A 671-nucleotide genomic window follows, 5' to 3' on the forward strand; every position below is an offset into this window, starting at 1 on the left:
TTGCGTATTATATAATTTTTGCACTTCATAATCTAATTAACAGATAGATATCCCCCTCCCCCCTCTCTGCTCGCATTAAAAGGAATCGAATTCAAAGCTTTCCCTTCACCAAACACAATCCAAAATTTCTAGTGAATAAACCATTTTGTACAGGAAAGAAAAACTAAAATGCAGCGAAAAGGGTTCACATCCATTTCTATTAGAATATCCAAACGTATACTGGTCCTGCTATTGGAATTTTCTACAGTAAAATTTCCCAGTGCTATCAAACTTTTTCTTTTTTTTTTGTCTTCTCCTTTCATTAAGAACTTGCCATATATATCGACAGCTTTATTAGCTGATCAAACTAACTGATAATTCTTTCAAACAAACTTCCACTCACTATTCCGAATGATAGTATTGCCACAAAATTATTTGGAAAGAAAGTTTCCTAAAAGTTGAGATTAAATTTCAAATGTTCATGGTGATGTCTGCGAACTGTTTCCTGTTTTTTTTTTTTTTCGTGCATCATTATTCATTCCACATCTAATTATTCTTTATCTGTTTGTCACATTCCCTTCCTTTTCTCTCTCAAGGCGATAGGTGCCTAAAACTAATTTTCCGATATTTTTCTTTGAAATGGCTATCAAAGCATTGAGTTATTTGTTTCCAAGACTTATTTAAACTTGTAT

This window comes from Penaeus monodon, chromosome 27 (assembly GCF_015228065.2).
Source record: "Penaeus monodon isolate SGIC_2016 chromosome 27, NSTDA_Pmon_1, whole genome shotgun sequence".
NCBI classification, from domain to species: domain Eukaryota; kingdom Metazoa; phylum Arthropoda; class Malacostraca; order Decapoda; family Penaeidae; genus Penaeus; species Penaeus monodon.